The 21,457-nt window shown below is 42.8% G+C and overlaps 1 long non-coding RNA gene, 1 other non-coding gene and 1 pseudogene across 6 annotated transcripts in view; 1 reads left to right on the plus strand and 2 right to left on the minus strand.

Annotated features, from left to right (window-relative positions):
- Positions 1-21,457, minus strand: part of LOC120363894 (uncharacterized) — a 73,420-nt gene that overhangs the window by 41,994 nt on the left and 9,969 nt on the right. For 4 of the 5 annotated variants that reach the window (XR_012516097.1, XR_012516098.1, XR_012516095.1 and 1 more), the window contains exon 2: positions 356-436. This is a non-coding gene — a long non-coding RNA (uncharacterized LOC120363894). Of the gene's footprint in view, positions 1-355; positions 437-8,307; positions 8,406-21,457 lie in introns of all 5 variants that reach the window. The other variant, XR_012516096.1, reaches the window with a different exon arrangement.
- Positions 8,505-9,673, plus strand: LOC141583364 (heterogeneous nuclear ribonucleoprotein A1-like; annotated as a pseudogene).
- LOC120364037 (U4 spliceosomal RNA) lies at positions 13,618-13,758 on the minus strand. The gene has a single exon (XR_005579396.1). It is a non-coding gene; the product is annotated as a U4 spliceosomal RNA (small nuclear RNA).

Raw genomic sequence — 21,457 nt, forward strand, 5'->3', positions numbered from 1 at the left:
ACTTTGGGAGGCCAACACGTGTGGATTGTTTGAGTCCAGGAGTTTGAAACCAGCAGTCTCTACTAAAAAACACAAAAATAAGCTGGGCATGGTGGCACACACTTGTAATTCCAGCTATTTGGGAGAGTGAGGCACGAGAATTGTTTGAACCTGGGAGGCCATGCAGTGAGCTGTTGACTGTAATGGGCCGAGATTGTGCAACTGCACTCCAGCCTGGCTGACACGCCCCTCAAAAATATTTTTTTTACTTGGTACTGTCCATTAGCCTTCCATAAAGCTTAATCAATTTACACTTCCAATAAAAGGATGAAAAGATGCTAAGCTTCACTTGTAGTCTGGAAAATGAACTACTTACAGACAGGTAGGCTGGGCTGAGGGGTAAACAGGAATGTTCAGGCACCCAGAGAAAAGCAGCAGTGGGAAGCAGTTACCATTCCTAGGGATAAAGGAATTAACCAAATTAAAATAACAATAGGACACCATGTTGATCCCATTTGGGTTCACAAATGTAAAAAGATTGATAATGCAAAATATGGAGGGAGATAGAGACATTTGTCCTTGTATAAAGCTTCTTTTTACAATGACCATCTACACATTAAAGAGTGTTCCTGAGAGACATTAAAAGTTATTATATTATGCTAGATTGTTGGGATAAATAAACAAAGGACATTTCTATTACAGGATCATTGGTTATTTTATGTGTGCTAATAGCAGCCCCGCTGTTTATCCATTGAGCATTTTTACCTCGCATCATTGTTTTCTTTTCTGCTTTCTTTTTTCATTTTTTATTAAAAAAAAATTTTTATATCATTGTTTTCTTTCTTTTTTTTTTTTTTGAGATGGAGTTTCGCTCTTGTTACCCAGGCTGGAGTGCAATGGCGCCATATCGGCTCACCGCAACCTCCGCCTCCTGGGTTCAGGCAATTCTCCTGCCTCAGCCTCCTGAGTAGCTGGGATTACAGGCACGCGCCACCACGCCCAGCTAATTTTTTTGTATTTTTGGTAGAGACGGGGTTTCACCATGTTGACCAGGATGGTCTCGAACTCTTGACCTCGTGATCCACCCGCCTCGGCCTCCCAAAGTGCTGGGATTATAGGCGTGAGCCACCGCGCCCGGCCATATCATTGTTTTCTAATCACTAATTCATTAATTCACTAAGTAAACACAAATTTCTCTATTTCATCTTCTATTATCTATTTTTAAAATAATAGAGACAGGGTCTTGGTATGCTGCCAAGGCTGGTCTGGAACTCCTGGGCTCCTCCTCCCACCTCAGCCTCCAAAGTGCTAGAATTACAGGCATGAGCAACTGCCCCTGGTCGAATTTCTCCATTTTAATAGCTATAGTTTAGTTTACCATTTACACAACACTTTCCATCAATTACTTCAATTTATCTCTACTTCAGTGACTGCGGGAGGTGCTATTTTCAGATGAGGAATTTGAGTCTCAGACAAGTTAAATGATTTTCCAAGGTCACAGTCACTAATAAGTGGAGGGGCTCAGGTCCTCTGACTCCCAGTTCCACCAGTTTACCATTTTCTCAATTGCTCTTCAAAGCACAGTGGAGGGCCATGGAGTTCAAGTCAATCCAAAAGGAACCAGAAGGGGCAGAATGGTTCAGTGGGGGATACAACCAGCTGGAAGCCCGAGAACTGTTTTTTTCTCCACTCTGTGCTTCTCCCAATTGTGTGACCATGGGCAAGTGATTTAGCCTTATGGAGCCTCACTGGCCTCTTTAGACAAATAGAGATAGAGATCAAGAGTTGACACTTGCTTACTAGTGTTGAAAGCAGAGATGCTGCCGTGTAATCCCAGCACTTTGGGAAGCCAACTCGGGTGGATCGCAAGGTCAGGAGTTCAAGACTAGCCTGACTATGATGGTGAAACCTGGTCTCTCCTAAAAATACAAAAAATAGCCAGGCATGGCGGCGTGTGCCTGTAATCCAGGCTATTCAGGAGGCTGAGGCAGAGGAACTGCTTGAACCCGGGAGGCAGAGATAGCAGTGAGCCAAGTCCATACCACTGCACCTCCAGCCTGGGAAACAGAGTAAGACTCGGTCTCAAAAAAAAAAAAAAAAAAAAAAATAAGCCGGGCGCGGTGGCTCAAGCCTGTAATCCCAGCACTTTGGGAGGCTGAGGCGGGTGGATCACGAGGTCGAGAGATCGAGACCATCCTGGTCAACATGGTGAAACCCCGTCTCTACTAAAGATACAAAAAATTAGCTGGGCATGGTGGCACGAGCCTGTAATCCCAGCTACTCAGGAGGCTGAGGCAGGAGAATTGCCTGAGCCCAGGAGGCGGAGGTTGCGGTGAGCCGAGATCGCGCCATTGCACTCCAGCCTGGGTAACAAGAGCGAAACTCCGTCTCAAAAAAAAAATAAATAAATAAAAATAAAAATAAAAATAAAAAAAATAGAGATGAAGCGATGACACTTGCTTACTAGTGTTGAAAGCAGAGATGATGCCATGCAGTTTCTCCTAGCTGTGAGATTTGTTGTTGTTGTTGTTAGACAGTCTCACTCTGTTGCTCAAGCTGGAGTATTGCTGTGCGACCTCGGCTCCAACCTCTGCCTCCTGGGTTCAAGTGATCCTCCCGCCTCAGCCCCCCAAGTAGCTGGGGGACTACAGAAGCATGCCACACCATACCTGGATAATTTTTATATTTTTAGAAGAGATGAGATTTGACCATGCTGGCCAGACTGATCTGGAACTCCTGGGCTCAAGTGATCTGCCCGCCTCGGCCTCCCAAAGTGCTGGGATTACAGGAGTGAGCCACCTCACTCAGCCACCTAGCTGTGAGATTGTGAGCCAAACTTAGACTAGTACTCCTTCTCTGCTCATATATATACATTTTTTTCTGCTCAGATATTTTATAAAATGCCACTTTCTGCATATTTAGTCTCTGCAAATGTGAACTCATAAGAGACAAACTCACCATATAATTAATGCTTTACTTGATTGGGGTCTAAAACTGTTCCCTTATCTTTTTTTAAAAGTATTATTAGGTAAACTCTCAGGTAGCTCACTGTATCTGAAAAGGTGTTTTCTGCCTGCATCTCTATTTGATGTGGCCACCTACATTTGTTGCCTATTACAGATTTTTACAGATTTTATTATGACAGGTTTTTTTTTTTTTTTTTTTTTTTTAGACAGGGTCTCTGTTGCCCATGCTGGAGTGCAGTGGCAGGATCTTGGCTCACTGCAGCCTCCTCCTCCCGGGTTCAAGCAATTCTCCTGCCTCAGCCTCCCATGTAGCTGGGATTACAGTGCATGCTACCACACCTGGCTAATTTTTGTATTTTTAGTAGAGATGGGGTTTCACCAGGTTGGCCAGGCTGGTCCTGAATTCCTGACCTCTGGTGATCCACCTGCCTCAGCCTCCCAAAGTGCTGGGATTACAGGCATGAGCCACTGTGCCTGGCTCATAATTGGTTCTTTACAGTTTCAATTTTCGTAAGCCAAAGATTTTACAAGCTAGAAAGAGCCTTAAGAGATCACTTGATCCTTTCCTCTATCTTTGAGCGGTAAAATATTTTTCCATTTAGCAGAGGAAGCAATCAATGCCCAGAAAGCCTGAAAGTTATTGAAGGTTTCACAGCCAGCAAGTATCCTCGTGCTGCAGGTCTTAAGCCATTCTTGCTGCATGACCATTTATTAGTAATCCTGACTCTTCCAGAAAATTGCAGTGACAGTCAAAAAAGAGTAAACTATGTGATCATTGGTTGTTTTCTTTTTATCACACATCATGAATTCTTCTAGTCCTAACCATATTTTGATGCATTATTTATGAGAGCCATCTGGTCACAGGTTCCCGGAGAAAACTCTGGAATTTTAAAAAGTCTGCTTTATTTTTCTAGGAAACACACTGCACAGCTCCAAATCTATTCTCTACCTGCTCATCAGGGATACACAAGGCAATCTGGATTCTTTTTAAAAATTGAAATATAACTTAGCTATAGTAAAGTGTACAACTTCTTTTATAAATTTTTAAAAATTTTATTTACATATTATTATTATACTTTAAGTTCTGAGATACATGTGCATAATGTGCAGGTTTGTTACATAGGTATACACCTGCCATGGTGGTTTGCTGCACCCATCAACCCATCATTAGGTATTTCTCCTATTGTTATCCCTCCCCCAGTGCCCCAAACCCTCAGCAACTTATTTTTGTTTTGTTTTGTTTTGTTTTTAAATCAATTTACACTTCCAATAAAAAGATGAAAAGATGAAAGCCCAGGCTGGAGTGCAGTGGCATGATCTTGGCTGACTGCAACCTCGGCCTCCCAGGCTCAAGTGATTCTCCTGCCTCAGCCTCCTGAGTAACCGGGATGACAGGCACCTGTCACCATGCCCAGCTAATTTTTGTATTTTTAGTAGAGATGGGGTTTTGCCATGTTGTTCAGGCTGGTCTCAAACTCCTGACCTCAGGTGATCTGCCCGCCTTGGCCTCACTAAGTACTGGGATTACAGGAGTGAGCCACCTCGCCCAGCCAAAGTGCACAACTTCCAAGTGGACAACATAATATTTTTGCATGTCTATGTACCATGTAACCACCACTCAGATCAACATGTGGTAGCATGCTAGACTGCTACTAGCACCTCTGAAGAATCTTTGTGTTCTATACTAGTCAGCACCCTCTAGGAATAACCACTGTTTTGACTTTTATCACTACAAGTTAGTTTTACCAATTTTTGAACTTCATTTTGATATAATCAGACAGTGTGTATTGGATTGTATTTGCTTTCTTTCACTCAACACTGTCTGTGAAATTATTAACCATATTCTAAAGATGCAATTCATCTTCTGGCTCAAGTCCTCAGGGAATCTGTCAAAACCAGGTACATACTATGCTAGCTGTACACAGGTATGCATAGTCTAAAAACAGGCGGTTGAGAAAGGAACTTTCTTAAATGACTAAAATAGAATAACCAATCTATGCTGCTCTTGTTGCTTTACTCTTGCTTCATCAATTTCACTTTTATCTCTACTTTGAAATGGGCTGTGATCCACCTAGTATTCTCTTTTCTTCTCCCATTAATGGATATACAACTTATGCAATTTTTCTTCTTTATATCCAGCATTCCCCATTGACCCTCCACAATAATTGGTCTAAAAGGTATAAATGGCCTCAAGCCATCATTTGATGCAGTCCTCTATTATCAGCAACAAAAGCATTATTGGGGCTGGGTATCATAGCTCATGCCTGTAATCCCAGCACTTTAGGAGGCCAAGGCAGGCAGATCACTTGAGGCTAGGAGTTTGAGACTAGCCTATCAACATGGTAAAACTCTTTCTCTATTAAAAATATAAAAATTAGCTGGGTGTGGTGGCAGGCGCATGTAATCCCAGCTATTGGGGAGGCTGAGGCAGGAGAATTACTTGAACCCAGGAGGTGGAGGTTGCAGTGAGCTGAGATCATGCCACTGCATTCCAGCCTGGCCAACAGAGTAAGATCCTGTCAAAAGGGAAGGGGAGGGGAGGGGAAAAGGGAGAAAGAAAAGCATTATTATGCTGTATATTCAGCAGATATTTACTGAGCACATATACTCTTTAATGCATTTTTCCAGGTGTTGTGGGGGACTACAAAAATATAGCAAGCCTGGGCTCTACCCTTATGAACATTCAGTCTAGCAGAGAAGTGGTATAGTACAGATATCTACATAAAAGATCATAATATAAGCTATAAAGTATTAAATGACACCACTTGAGTTAAAAGAAAAAATATGTTATTCACATAGCTCAGAGGGAAAGTTAACTTCTAGCCAGGGTGGTGTGAAGGCGGGGGAGTATTTATGCTGCAAGGATTAGGAGAAGTAGGATGCCATGACGAGATAGGTTTAGTCATACAGTGGATGGGGGAAGGGCATTTTAGATAACCATAGGACAAAGACCCTGAATTGGGAAATTATGCAGCATATACAGGGAGTGGCTGTGCAGTCTGACCCAAGAACAGGGCAAATAATGAAGAAACTGGGGCCCCAGGTGCCTATAGATTACCCAGAGCCACAGCACCAGAGAGCCATAGAATGGGCATTGAATCCCAGGCATTTTCCTTCTTCAGTGTTCCCATAATATGACTAAGTCAACATTTTAGTCACTGCTCTGCTTTATTTACAACAACCCATTATATATTGTCCATTAAGTAACTGACTCAACAAACATTTCTCAAATATCTAGTACACTCTAGGCATAATTGGATGGTATGGTCTGCAAGGCTGATTTGATATGTGTTATAAAACACTTTTTCCCAAGTGGGGAATAGGGCTAATATAACATTGGGCTAAAGCAGATTGTCTTTGTCTTTGCTAGAATTTTATTGAGTAATACTTCAGAACAAATACCAGAAATAACAAAGACAATTGAATAAACCACAAAAAAGGATCTCTGTATCATGTTTTTCTACATGACATCAATACACTGAGTCTTAGCAATGACTGCCCATGTGGTTTTTCCATAACTACGCTTACTTATGTTTTAGCAAGGACTTATACAGGAGGATATGAAACCCACCATCTTTGAGTGAAAGTTTAAAAGCATTCCTAATATTATATTACAGCAAGACTCACTTCCGTTTAGCTTATCAACCACCAAAAGTCATTTCCCCTTTGTACTTGTTATGTTTCAGCGTAACTATAGAGACACAGCACTTTCCATGCAAGTGACACACATGATTTTGGTTTAAAATGTTTTCTGAGAAACATTTTAAAATGTGGTCACTGTTTAAAAAATTGTGGTCACTATGAGATCTTTGAGCTACTTTGGTATTTCAACGTAAATCCAGAACATTTGTTAGTAATATTCATGAGGGAAGAGTTAAGCACCAGGGATTATGGGTTCTATCTAATTCCATCAAACGATTCCTACTTAAAGCTTAGGTGTGGGGGGGTAATTATTAATTAAACAAATTAGTCTATCAGATATTTTTATAAATTGTAGGGTATATCAAGTTGAGTTTTGAGAGTTCTGTTTCCAGGTATATGGTAGGCTAGGAATTCAGACTGCACCTCCCACTGGAAACAATTAAAAAGGCTGAATTTTGGCCGGGCGCGGTGGCTCAAGCCTGTAATCCCAGCACTTTGGGAGGCCGAGGCGGGTGGATCATGAGGTCGAGAGATCGAGACCATCCCGGTCAACATGGTGAAACCCCGTCTCTACTAAAAATACCAAAAATTAGCTGGGCGTGGTGGCACGTGCCTGTAATCCCAGCTACTCGGGAGGCTGAGGCAGGAGAATTGCCTGAACCCAGGAGGCGGAGGTTGCGGTGAGCCGAGATCGCGCCATTGCACTCCAGCCTGGGTAACAAGAGTGAAACTCTGTCTCAAAAAAAAAAAAAAAAAAAAAAAAAAAAAAAAAAAGGCTGAATTTTAAAAAATAGTAAAAAAATCCTAAGCCTGTTAGAAGCCTTGAAGCATGGGCAAGAAAGAAAGAAATTACTAGGTCAAAGAGAAGTGAAGAAGGAATCCAAACAGGTAAATATGGACAACACTGTCCAGGTGCACAACACCTGGAGGCACCATTTGGATTCTATTCACCTAAAGGATGCTGTTGAGGCTGTTTGATGCTATGGCCCTGAGATTACTTTGCCCTAAGGGCATTTGCTCAACCCGATTAACTGCAGCTTTGGCTTCACAGTGGCTTCAGAGACAGAAGGTAAAGCCTAGGGCTTGGCGAATACCATAGGAAACCATTATCTCAATAAAGCTTGGACCCTTTAGGTGGAGATGAAAACCAGCATACCCATTCATCCTCAGGGTACTGCTTCCTGTGGAGCTACGCATAACTCCGTACTAAAAAACAGTCACTGAAAGACTGACTTGTGATCATCTACAGCCAAAACGGGTCCATAAAAGCCTCAAGCTATTACTGTAAGTTGAGTAGGCAGGCCCCAGGTGCATGGAAGAAACAAATACAAATCCTCTCTGGAGGAATGTACCTCAATAACTCACAAATTATTTTCTAAGGAAATTGAGCAGCTCACAGGAACAAACATTAAGCACTCAAAGAAACGCTACTATATAAACGAAAGCCCAAAGAAACCACATACAAAAGAATTAAATGGAAAAAAACTGCAAATATTTGAGATATCTACATTATCAGACATGCAACGTGAAAAACCATTTTACTTCATTAAGAAAAGAAATACAGAAGGCCAGGCTCAGTGGCTCACGCCTGTAATCCCAGCACTTTGGGAGGCCGAGGAGGGCAGATCGTGAGGTCAAGTGATCGAGACCAGCCTGGCCAACGTGATGAAACCCCGTCTCTACTAATAATGCTAAATTAGCTGGGCACGGTGGCATGTACCTGTAGTCCCAGCTCCTCAAGAGGCTGAGGCACGAGAATCGCTTGAACCCAGGAGGCAGAGGTTGCAGTGAGCTGAGATCACGCCTCCACACTCCAACCTGGTAACAGAGCAAGACACCTTCTTAAAAAAAAAAAAAAAAAAGAAAGAAAGAAAGACAATACCTATTTAGACTGGTGAACGCCACCGAGGAAGCATCATGAAAGCCTCTTTTCCCCCTGCACTCAGGTCTAAGGCAGAGTCTCCTAAAGAGCCGGAACAGCTGAGGAATCTCTTTATTGGAGGGTTGAGCTTTGAAACAATCAATGAGAACCTGAGGAGCCATTTTAAGCAATGGGGAACTCTCACGGACTGTGTGGTTATGAGAGAGATCCAAGCACCAAGCGCTCCAGGGGCTTTGAGTTTGTCACCTTTGCCACGGTGGAGGAGATGGATGCAGCCATGAGTGCAAGGCCACACAAGGTGCATGGAAGAGTTGTGGAAACAAAGAAAGCTGTGTCAAGAGGAGATTCTCAAAAACCAGGTGCCCACTTAACTATGAAAAAGATATTTGTTGATGGCATTAAAGATGACATTGGCCTGGGCGTGGTGGCTCACGCTGTAATCCCAACACTTTGAGAGGCCAAGGCAGGCAGATCACCTGAGGTTGACAGTTCAAGACCAGCCTGACCAACATGGAGAAACCCTGTCTCTACAAAAAATACAAAATTAGCCAGGCGTGGTGGCAGGTGCCTGTAATCCCAGCTACTCAGGAGGCTGAGGCAGGAGAATCGCTTAAACCTGGGAGGCAGAGGTTGCGGTGAGCTGAGATCTTGCCATTGCACTCTAGCCTAGGCAACAAGAGCTAAACTGTGTCTCAAAAAAAAAAAAAAAAAAAATTTTTTTCAGAAAAAAATTCATTCAGAAATACCATACTGTGAATGGCCACAACTGTGAAACGAGGAAAGCCCTGTCAAAGCAAGAGCTGGCTAGTGCTTCATCCAGCCAAAGAGGTTGGAGTGGCTCTGGAAACTTTGGTGGTGGTCGTGGAGGTGGTTTCGGTGGGAACGACAACTTTAGTCATAGATGAAACTTCAGTGGTCGTGGTGGCTTTGATGGCAGCCATGGTGGTGGTGGATATGGTGGCAGTGCGGATGGCTATAATTGATTTGGTAATGATGGAAGCAATTTTGGAGGTGGTGGAAACTACGATAATTTTGGCAATTACATCAGTCTTCAAATTTCATACCCATCAAGGAAAGAAACTTTGGAGGCAGAAGTTCTGGCCCCTATAGTGGTGGAAGGCAATACTTTGCCAAACCTCGAAACCAAGGTGGCTATGGCAGTTCCAGTAGCAGCAGTAGCTACGGCAGTGGCAGGAGATTTTAATTAGGAAACAAAGTTTAGCAGGAGAGGAGAGCCAGAGAAGTGACCCAGGGGAGCTACAGATTACAGCAGATTTGTGAACTCAGCCAAGCACAGTAATGGCAGGGCCTAGCTGCTACAAAGAAGACATACTATGTCTGTTTTTTTTTTTTTTTAATGTGCTGTGTAAAGTTACTCTACTATGAAGCCATCTTGGTAAATTTCCCCAACAGTGTGAAGTTAGAATTCCTTCAGGGTGATATCAGGTTCTTGTTTTTTTGTTTTTGTTTTCGTTTTTGTTTTTGTTTGAGACAGAGTTTTGCTCTTGTTGCCCAGCCTAGAGTACTGGGGGTCAGAGTACAATGTTGTGATCTCGGCTCACCGCAACCTCCACTGCCTAGGTTAAAGCAATTCTTCTGCCCCAGCCTCCCGAGTAGCTGGGATTATAGGCACGTGCCAACACACCAGGCTAATTTTGTATTTTTAGGAGAGACAGGTTTCTCCATGTTGGTTAGGCTGGTCTCAAGCAGCCGACCTCAGGTGATCAACCTGTCTCAGCCTCCCAAAGTGCTGGGATTACAGGTGTGAGCCACCACACCCCGCCTGATGCCAGGTTCTAATTGGAATTTATGTACAACCTGCTTGGGTGGAAAAGCCATTGTCTTCAGAAACCTTGGTGTCGTTGTGCATCCCAGGTTCAAGCCATTCTCCTGCCTCAGGCTCCCGAGTAGCTAAGACTACAGGCGTGTGCCACCACACCTAGCTAATTTCTGATCGACCTGCCTTGGCCTCCCAAAGTGCTGGGATTACAGGCGTGAGCCATTGAGCCTGGCCAACTATCATTTCTATAACCAACAATTCCATGATTTTGCTGGGGTAATCTCTTTTAATGGTGAACTTCAGGTCACAACAGTAATTGCCACTGCCAGGTATTTACCATAGTGAAACAAAAATTGTTCACCTGAAACTCTAAACACAAATGTGTGTGGTAGCTTTATTTGTCATAACCAAAAACTGGAAATAGCCCAAATGTCCCTCAACTGGGGAATGGATAAACTGTAGCACATCCATACAATGAAATGCCAAGAGTAATAAAAAAAGGAATGAGGCCAGGCGCAGTGGCTCATGCTTGGAATCCCAACACTTTGGGAGGCCAAGGCAGGTGGGTCACTTGAGGTCAGGAGTTCGAGGCTAGCCTGGCCAGCATAGTGAAACCCCATTTCTACTAACAATACAAAAATTAGCTGGGTGTGGTGGTGCGCACCCGTAATCCCAGCTAATCAGGAGGCTGAGGCAGGAAAATTGCTTGAACCCAAGAGACGGAGGTTGCAGTGAGCCAAGAAATTGTCACTGCACTGCAGCCTAGGCATCAGAGTGAGATTCTGTCTCAATAAAATAAAATAGGCCAGAGGCCGGGCGCGGTGGCTCAAGCCTGTAATCCCAGCACTTTGGGAGGCCGAGGCGGGTGGATCACGAGGTCGAGAGATCGAGACCATCCTGGTCAACATGGTGAAACCCCGTCTCTACTAAAAATACAAAAAATTAGCTGGGCATGGTGGCGCGTGCCTGTAATCCCAGCTACTCAGGAGGCTGAGGCAGGAGAATTGCCTGAACCCAGGAGGCGGAGGTTGCGGTGAGCCGAGATCGCGCCATTGCACTCCAGCCTGGGTAACGAGAGCGAAACTCCGTCTCGAGAAAAAAAAAAAAAAAAAAAAAAAAAAAAAAATAGGCCAGGCACAGTGGCTCATGCTTGTAATCCCAGCACTTTGGGAGGCTGAGAAGGGTGCACTACAAGGTCAGAAATTCAAGACCAGCCTGACCAACATGGTGAAACCTTGTCTTTACTAAAAATACAAAAAATAGCTGGGTGTGGTTGCAAGTACCTGTAATTCCAGCTACTCAGGAGGTTGAGGCAGAAGAATCGCTTGAACCCTGGAGGCAGAGGTTGCAGTGAGCTCAGACTGCACCACTGCACGCCAGCCTGGACAAGAGTGAGACTCCTCAAAAAATAACAAATAAAAAAATACATAAAATAAAATAATAAAATAACTAAGGAATGAGTTCTTCAGCAGTCGGGTCCTGCCTGTGAAAAACCACTGCACTCCAGCCAGGGCAACATGGCAAGACCCCACCTCTTTTTAAATATAAATTTTATGCATATATATATATATGTATTGCGATAAGGGTCTTACTCTGTTGCCCAGGCTGGAGGGTGGTGGCTTGAACTTGGCTTACTGCAGCCTCTACCTCCTGGGCTCAAGCAATCCTTCCACTTTAGCCTCCCAGGTAACTGGGACCACAGGCATGTGCCACCATGCCCAACTGCTTTTTGTATTTTTTGTAGAGATGGGGTTTCGCCATGTAGCCCAGGCTGGTCTCAAACACCTGAGCTCGGGCCCACCCGCCACAGTACCCAGCTGTTATCTTTTTCGCAGAAACTTAAAATATATATATATATATATATATTTGGGCCAGGAATGGTGGCTTACGCTTGCAGACCCATCACTTTGGGAGGCCAAGGCGGGGAGATCACGAGGTCAGGAGTTTGGGAGCAGCCTGGCTGACATAGTGAAACCCTGTCTCTACTAAAAATACAAAAATTAGCTGGGTGTGGTGGAATGCACCTGTAGTCCCAGCTACTCAGGAGCCTGAGGCAAGAGAATTGCTTGAACTTGGGAGGCAGGGGTTGCAGTGAGCTGAGACTGCATCATTGCTCTCCAGCCTGAGAGACAGAGTGGGAGACTCCATCTCAAAAAAAAAAAAAAAAAAAAAAAAAAGAAAGAAAAAGATGCTCATCTGGCTTTTACTGCCTTGTAAATAATAATAATAATAATAAAGAAAAAGACAAAGATTGTCAGACTTCGTAAAAATACCGTAGGGTCTCTGACAGCATCTTTTGGCCAAAGGCAAACTTTGATTAAAAAAAAAAAGTGAGTTCAATTCTCATTCTTACAAGATTATGCACAAAACCTCATTATTTAAAAATGAAAAGTATTTCTATTTTTAGATTGCTAATATGTAGCAGGAAATAAAAATCCCATACATATCACACTCAAATACATATGTACCATAGTTTTGTGTATCTGATACAGCTGCAAAACATATGGAGATTAAGAATCAAAGAGGCAGTTGAATTTACATGTCTGAAATAGCAAAACGAGTCCCTAAATTTTTCCCTTTTCATCCAGCTGTTTTGCCATCATAGAGCTAATTTTAGAAGGGGTAATCTTCTTATAAAATACATGTAGTTAAGAAAAGTAGTGGGTTTCTTTTGTGACTTCTAATTCAGAGTTGTACAAGGTGATTGGTTTCTGAACTAAGCCAGCAGACCGAGAATAATCTGAATCATAAGTCTAAGGCTAAGACAAGAAACTTTTAGCTAAAGAATCATAATGAGACTTTATAAGAGTTGAACTCCAGATCCTTTTTATTAATGGGCTTTAAAATGCAGATAAACTTCCATATAAAGTTTTCCCTAAATCTGGGGGGGAAAAATAGAAAATCATAGTGTATGATAGATTATTTCCTGCAAGTTGAATGACTACGCTTGCTTTGTAATGCATGTAAGAGGAATATACTTGGTTACTTATCCTTGCTGGAGACTGCAATAGTTGCTTTCCTTTGCATTCTCTCTCTCTCCTTTTTTGAGACACAGTCTCCCTGTGTCACCAAGTGCCAGGCTGGAGTGCAGTGGGGTGATCTCGGCTCACTACAACCTCCGCCTCCCGAGTTCGAGCAATTCTCCTGCCTCAGCCTTCCAAGTAGCTGGGACTACAGGTGCACACCAACATGCCCAGCTAATTTTTGTATTTTTAGTAGAGACGGGATTTCACCATGTTAGCTAGGATGGTCTCGATCTCTTGACCTCGTGATCCACCCGCCTTGGCCTCCCAAAGTGCTGGGATTACAGACATGAGCACCGCACCTGGCCGAAGACTGAATTATTTAAAAAAAAAAAAAAAATTCAGTCTCCATAGAGACTGTCAAAAATTACCAATGCCGACTATATTTCAAGTCATCATGGTGGGGCATTGGGAAAAGTTTTCAATTAGCAATAATCGCACCTTGGATAAACCTCACTGGCTACAATACTGCCACTGTGCAAAGCTTCCTTTGCTTTGTTTTTCTGATGAGAATCAGCAACATGAACATATTGCCATAATTTTTTTGAGCAATAGTATTCTTTTTTTTTTTTTGAGATGGAGTTTCGCTCTTGCTACCTAGGCTAGAGTGCAATGGTGTGATCTCGGCTCACCGCAACCTCCGCCTCCTGGGTTCAGGCAATTCTCCTGCCTCAGCCTCCTGAGTAGCTGGGATTACAGGCACGTGCCACCATGCCCAGCTAATTTTTACTATTTTTAGTAGAGACGGGGTTTCACCATGTTGACCAGGATGGTCTCGATCTCTTGACCTCGTGATCCACCCGCCTTGGCCTCCCAAAGTGCTGGGATTACAGGCTTGAGCCACCGCGCCCGGCCTGAGCCACCGCGCCCGGCCTATTTTTCATTAACTATGAAACAAAATAGATTAAGTGAAGACAATTTTATGTAACTTCTCACAATCTGGCGTGGTGGCTCACGCCTGTAATCCTAGTACTTTAGGAGGCCAAGGTGGGTGGATCACCTGATGGCCAGGCTGGTCTTGAACAGACCAGCCTGGCCATCATGGAGTAACCCCATCTTTTAAAAAATACATAAAATAAAAATAAAAGTAACTTCTCACAGCTTCAAGTGCCATATAAGGAAGGATTTAAGAGTATTTATGGCAGCTTATCCAGTACATGAGTTTCCATTAAACTACTTAACACAAATCTTAATTTATAGAAAAATTTAACCAATGCCAAGATAAGCTAAAGTTAAGTTATTCCAATCAGTCAAAAACCCAAAAATCTTGCATAGGAAAAAAAAAAAAGAGCAAAGGAAACTAGTATTCTATATTGCCCTGGAATTGTGCCTGCTCTGAGGGTTCAGTTTCACCTAATTGTCCTAAAATAATGTACCCAGTCACACAATTAAAACTACATAACAGAGTATGAGACTGATGATTGGCTGGACGGACTATGTGTGGTTAGGAAATCCCTATTACTGAACTGTTGGCCCCCGGCGTGTGACGTTTATAAGAAGCTGGGCAATCTACCCACAATTTCTGATTTAAAAAAAAAAAAAGCTTTAGCCGGGCGCGGTGGCTCACGCCTGTAATCCCAGCACTTTGGGAGGCCGAGGTGGGTGGATCACGAGGTCAAGAGATCGAGACCATCCCGGTCAACATGGTGAAACCCCGTCTCTACTAAAAATACAAAACATTAGCTGGGCATGGTGGCGCGTGCCTGTAATCTCAGCTACTCAAGGAGGTTGAGGCAGGAGAATTGCCTGAACCCAGGAGGCGGAGGTTGCGGTGAGCTGAGATCGCGCCATTGCACTCCAGCCTGGGTAACAAGAGCAAAACTCTGTCTCAAAAAAAAAAAAAAAAAGCTTTAAAAATATTCTTCAAGTTTCCACATTAAAAATAACCTTATGGCCGGGCACGGTGGCTCAAGCTTGTAATCCCAGCACTTTGGGAGGCCAAGGCGGGTGGATCACGAGGTCAAGAGATCGAGACCATACTGGTCAACATGGTGAAACCCTGTCTCTACTAAAAATACAAAACATTAACTGGGCATGGTGACACGTGCCTGTAATCCCGGCTACTCAGGAGGCTGAGGCAGGAGAATTGCCTGAACCCAGGAGGCGGAGGTTGTGGTGAGCCAAGATCACGCCATTGCACTCCAGCCTGGGTAACAAGAGCGAAACTCCGTCTCGAAAATAAATAAATAAATAAATAAAATAACCTTATGTATGTAAGAATACAGAAAAATGTGGAAAAGTTACTCCCATTAGGCCGGCCTTGAGTGGATACACTGTGTTTACAAAATATTTTGAGATAGCCAGATAAGCAGTACTAATGACAGCATATGACACAGTTATCATGAACCATGTGTGGCCTAAGGAGAATTTTCAGTGTATCAGGGTGGCCCACATGTTGCTATTTATCATTTAAATTTCATGTCAGAATCAAAACTGAAGAAAAAGAAAACACTCTGAAACCCAAGCAAATCGTTTCAGGCCTGAGTAATGGGGCCTCTTGCGAAAAAAAAAAAAAAAAATGAGAAAGAGAGAGATTATCACATTTTTGAGAAACAGGTTTTGGTTTCAGAGCACTACTGCAGCTGTTTAATTCATGTGCTGATGGAGTTTAGGTATGTAGACATTTACAGTAAGTTTTTACCAATGATTTTTACCAAGTAGTTTCACACATAAATTTTCTGAAGCTGCATTTTAGTGATTAAAGTAACACTTTAGACAACTGGATTATGTCTTAGTTGCACTGCTACATCTGAATGTTACAGCTATTGAGAACTCTGATATAGAGAGGGTAAACTGTCACTTAAAGAGTAAACATTCTCAGCCAGGTGCAGTGGCTCATGTATGTAATCCCAGCATGTTGGGAGGCTGAGGCAGGCGGATCACGAGGTCAGGAGACGAAGACCATCCTGGCCAACTTGATGAAACCCCCTTTCTACTAAAAATACAAAACTTAGCCGGGTATGGTGGCACACACCTGTAATCCTAGCTACTTGGGAGGCTGAGGCAGAGAACTGCTTCAACCTGGGAGGTGGAGGTTGTGGTAAGCTGAGATGGTGCCATTACACTCCAGCATGGGCAACAAGAGCAAAACTCCGTCTCAAAACAAAACAAAACAAAAACAACAAAAAAGAGTAACATTCCCCTGAAAAGACAATAACTTTCCTTATAAGAAACAACACATAAAGTCTAGCAGGCATGATTTCATATATTCCATTTTGATTGCTTAAGTTTTCAACTGGGCAGTATTGTATTTCAAGGCCATTCTGTTGCAAAACCTTGTTCTGTGGTTGTAACATAGCTGCTGTGTCTGTTGTAAACCAGAGAAGACAGCATAGAGAGAGAGAGAGAGAGAGTAGGAGAAAAAAGTATTCTTTATATATATATTTATTTTTGAGACAGGGTCTCATTCTGTTGCCCAGGCTGTAGTGCAGTGGCGCTATTATAGCTCACTGAAGCCTCAACCTCCTAGGCTCAAGGGATCCTCCCACCTCAGCCTCATGAGTAGCTGGGACTGCAGGCATACACCATTATGCCCAGCTAACTTTTTTCATTTTTAGTAGAGATGGGGGTTCCACTATGTTGCCCAGGCTTATCCTGAACTTCTCAACTCAAGCAGTCCTCCCGCCTCAGCCTCTCAAAGTGCTGGGATTACAGGTGTGAGTCACCATGCCTGGCCCAGGACAAACGGTATTCTATGTAACTTTTACATGAAGGTCTTTTAGTAGATAACAAATTTGTTGTTGTTGTTGTTGTTGTTGTTGTTGGTTTGAGACAGGTCTCACTGTCTTGCCGAGGCTGGAGTGCAGTGGTACAATCATGGCTCACTATAGCCTCCACCTCTTGGGGCTCAGGGGCGATCCTCCACCTCAGCCTCCCAAGTAGCTGAGATCACAGGTATGGACCATCACATCTGGATAATTTTTTAAAGAAATATTTTGTAGAGACAGGATTTTATCATATTGCTCAGGTTGGTCTAGAACTCCTAGGCTCAAGTAATTCACCCACCAAAATGTTGAGATTATAGGTGTGGCCAGGCGTGGTGGTTCATGCCTGCACTCTAAGCAATTTGGGAGGCCGAGGTGGGTGGATCACCTGAGGTCAGGAGTTTGAGACCAGCCTGGCCTACATGGTGGAACCTCCAACTCTACTAAAAATACAAAAATATTAGCTGGGTGTGGTGGCACGCACCTATAATCCCAGCTACTCGGGAGGCTGAGGCAGGAGAATCACTTGAACCTAGGAGATGGAGGTTGCAATGAGCCAAGATTGTGCCCCTGCATTCTAGCCTGGGCAACAAGAGGGAAACTCCATCTCTGGGTGGGGGGGGAAAGATTACAGGTGTGAGCCACTGTGTCTGTAAAACAAAAAAAATTGTAAGTTTTCTGAGCTTCTGCTCTGAATGAGCCCTGTTTTTAATTAAAGATTAAGGTGGCTGGCTCCTGCAGTGACTCTACAGTTTAGGATAAAACAGGATTACAGACAAGTAATCATATAAATAAATGATTGTCATTTTTATAAGAAAATTGTGAAGACTAATGAAATAACAACAGTTAATCACCATTTATCGAGTACCAATAAGGTATATGGTCCCACGCAATTCCTTTTGGGGTTTCAGGGTCTGAGATGGAGTTTAGGAATAAAAATGGGAGACAAGAAATCTATCACATAAACTAACTGTCTTGGGTCAAGGTTATTATTGGCTGATCAAGGAAAGGGAATATGTCTGTGAAATTTCCTTTGTAAATGCCTACTTGTAAGGATATATATATATAAACATCTGAATGTTTTTGATAATAATGAATAATCATCCTGTTCAAATACATAGGTTGTTATAAACTAGGGGTACTTAAGAACTGGGATAACGGTTCACAAAATGAATGACAGGCAGTATAATAAAAGATGTGAGATGTCCTTCGAACAATTATAGGCTTGATTATAAGATACTCAAAAGGGGGGAATGATTAGTATATAGCTGGGATTGCTTTTGGAGTGGAAGGAAGGTAGTTAATTAAAAAGCAAGCAAACAAAAAATGGTCAGGGTTTCCTCCCCAGTATTTCTGAATATGGACTAGGATTTATTAATATCTTAATAATTTCTCAGTTGTGAAGAAAAAAAAAAACAAAAGAAACAACAACAACAAAAAACAACCCAGTTCTTCCATGAGCTACCTCGTGTCCAGGCCTTCTATTCAAGTCCTCATCCTAGGCAAAAGTTATCTTTCCTTGATTTAGAGATGTGGTTTAACCATGTTGCTCAGGCTGATCTTGAACTCCTGGGCTCAAGCATACCTCAGCCTCTTGAGTAGCTGTGACTATAGGAGCCTGCCACCATGCCTGGCTGGCTAAAAATAAAATTCCTTTTTCTATTCTCTCTGAAGTTATAGTTTTTTGTTTGTTTTTTTTTAATAGAGACAGGGTCCCACTCTGTCACCCAGATTGGAGTGCAATGGTGCAATCATGGCTTACTGCAGCCTTCAACTTCTGGGCTCATGCGATCCTCCTGCCTCAGCCTTCCCAGTAGGTAGGAATACAGGCATACACCACGATGCCCAGCTAAAGTTATATGTATGTAAAAGGACATTACAAAAGTTTCTCAGAGGCATCTGCACAATTCTTGAAAAAATTAGCATTGTAACTTCCCAATTCAAAAAATTTAGACCAAAAAGAAAAATATTGAGTAAGGTTTCTTAGGTCCCAGATACGAAGTTTCCCAGGAATGATAAGCTAATAATCATGGTCCAAGGCTTTCCACAGTCTCTTCACAAACAAAACATATATCACTAGTGTCTTTCTTGTTTTAGTCTTGGAAGATGACAAATTTTACTCAACAGCTGCTTAACATATGGAACAAAGTCTTGTCTCACAGGCGGTGCACTCATTTAAGCAACACATCTTTCTCTCTTAATTCGAAGTGGCAGTAGGGACAAGAGCTAAGTTTTTTGGAAGATATTTTCAGAGCCACTCTAGTTAGCAGCTTAGTTATATCCAGTCTAGATGGCATTCTTGTTTACCCATGTGAACTTCTGGTTCAGTTATTCAAATTCTTTGAATTCCTTGGTTCTGAGGACTAGGGTGGGCATTATCGATTCTTCCCAAAACTTTCATCTGTAACTATTTCCAATAGACTCTAATCCCCAAATGTGCTGGTTTCCACTTCCCTGTTGCTTTGGAAACCTCTGCATAACATTGATTAGAGTCTGTTTTGCATTTGGTAGTTCCTTATAAATAGATTCACTGTGTTCTCTAGGTATTGATATGAAAATTTGTTTTATTGATTGTTTTTAGACACAGGACTTGCTAACATTCTAAAATTCTTTTTCTAAAATATGTGTCTTAATTGAAGTAGTAATAAAGCTTCTGAATTAGATTTTATAGATCATAGTAAATTTACAAAGGCAATGTCTTAGACTTTGCATATGTTCTGTAGAAAAATAAAACCAAACCAGCCAGGCGTGGTGGCTCACGCCTGTAATCCTAGCACTTTGGAAGGCCAAGGTGGATGGATCATCTGAGGTCAGAAGTTTGAGACCAGCCTAGCCAACATGGTGAAATGCTGTCTCTACTAAAAATACAAAAATTAGCTGGGCATGGTGGCGCATGCCTGTAATCCCAACTACTCAGGAGGCTGAGAAAGGAGAATCGCTTCAACCTGGGAGGTGGATGTTGCAGTGAGCTGAGATCATGTCACTGCACTCCAGCCTGCATGAGGGAAGTGAGACTCCAACTCAAAAAAAAAAAAAAAATCCAAATCTAAGTAAGTAAAATAAAGGGTCAACTAAACAAACCAGCAGGGAACTCTAAGCTGCAACCACTTCTTACCCTAAATTATAGTTTCACTACTGGCCATATTTTCATTCTCTTTACTTTTTTTAGTTTCTTCCTTAGATCTATTCCTTACTTATATTTACAGATTATAACACTAACCTCTACCGACTTTCTCCTTCTAATGCAACTTGGCCAGTTTCACTGAACTCTTTTCTTTTTCTTTTTTGAGATGGAGGCTTACTCTGTCACCCAGGCTAGGGTACAGTGGCATGATCCTGGCTCACTGCAACCTTCGCTTCCTGAGTTCAATAGATTCTCCGGCCTCAGCCTCCCAGGCAACTGGGACTACGGGTGCCCACCACCATGCCTGGCTAATTAAAAAACAATAAATAGATCATTGCTATAACATAAAGTCTTCAGGCCACTGCCTTTTGTATGATATGGGGCACTCAGAGTTCAATGAGGTCAGATGCAGTGGCTCACACCCGTAATCCCAGCATTTAGGGAGGTCAAGGTGGGTGGATCACTTGAGGCCCAGGAGTTCAAGACCAGCCTGGCTAACATGGTAAAACCCCATCTCTACTAAAATACAAAAATTAGCCAGGTCCTGGTGGCAGGTGCCTGTAATCCCAGACACTCCAGAGTCTGAGGTAGGAGAACGGCTTGAACCTCCGAGGCAGAGGTTGCAGTGAGCCAAGATCATGCCACTGTACTCCAGCCTGGATGACAGAGTGAGACTATGTCTCAAAAACAAACAAACAAACAAAAAAACCCAAAAACAAAACAAAACAACAACAAAACCCCACAATATCATACCTACATAGTCAACTAAATACCCCTGCTTGGGTTTTTTTGTTTATTTGTATTTTTTAATACTCCTGTTTTGGCTTCAAAGAGTACAACAGTTTTAGAGTAGGGAAGTTCAGAAAATCCTTCCCGTATCATTTTCATAGTAGAAAACATGACTTAGTAATCATTCAATAGTTGCCATATTTTCTTGTTTAAAATTTAAGAGGCAGGGCACAGTGGCTTATGCCTGTAATACCAGCACTTTGGGAAGCTGAGCTGGGCAGATCACTTGAGCCCAGGAGATGGAGCCCAGCCTGGGCAACATGGCAAAATCCCCTCTCTACAAAAACAAACAATTCAAAAAATTAGCAGGGCATGGTAGCTCATGCCTCTATTTCCTGCACTTTGGGAGGCTGAGGCAGGTATATTGCTTGAGCCCAGCCTGGGCAACATGGCAAAACCTCATCTCCACAAAAATTTTAAAAAATTAGCCAGACATGGTGGTGCACACCTGTAGTCCCAGCCACTCAGGAGGCTGAGGTGGGAGGATCACCTGGACCCAAAGGTCAAGGCTGCTATGAGTTGTGATCCACCACTGCACTCCAGTCTTGGCTACAGAGTGAGAACCTGT

This window comes from Saimiri boliviensis, chromosome 2 (assembly GCF_048565385.1).
Source record: "Saimiri boliviensis isolate mSaiBol1 chromosome 2, mSaiBol1.pri, whole genome shotgun sequence".
NCBI classification, from domain to species: Eukaryota; Metazoa; Chordata; class Mammalia; order Primates; family Cebidae; genus Saimiri; species Saimiri boliviensis.